Here is a 431-nt window from a genome sequence, read left to right as displayed (position 1 = left end):
TTACACTTTTCTTAACAAAAGCGAAGGGTCCTGTTAGAGGGCCCTGGGCGAGGTTATGTGGACTCCTTCCCTTCTCCGGTGAATTGCACAATCATTCTATTAATTGTAGAAAGTAGGATCCCAAGTTTTTCTGCAATTTTATGTTGACTACGTCCACCTTCAGATTGACCTACAATACAGCCTCTTTGAAATTCGGACAGTTCCTAGGCTTCTCTTGTATGTGGCATGTTTAAAGAGTCACACATAGAACCTGAGACGTAAAAATGTCAATCAATATTAAAAAAAGACCTTTTCCAAGTTAAATTAAACATTAAACGATATTTTAAGGGCTGTCTATTTACATCTGTCGTGTCTGTGTAGTTGCTAGTTCAGAGAAGTAGGAATTACTGTAGTGTATGTACAAGAGGGAAAAAGAAGGAACAATTTGTTAG

Source organism: Octopus bimaculoides, chromosome 2 (assembly GCF_046866305.1).
Source record: "Octopus bimaculoides isolate indiv1 chromosome 2, ASM4686630v1, whole genome shotgun sequence".
NCBI lineage: Eukaryota > Metazoa > Mollusca > Cephalopoda > Octopoda > Octopodidae > Octopus > Octopus bimaculoides.
Note: the sequence above shows the minus strand (reverse complement) of the source record.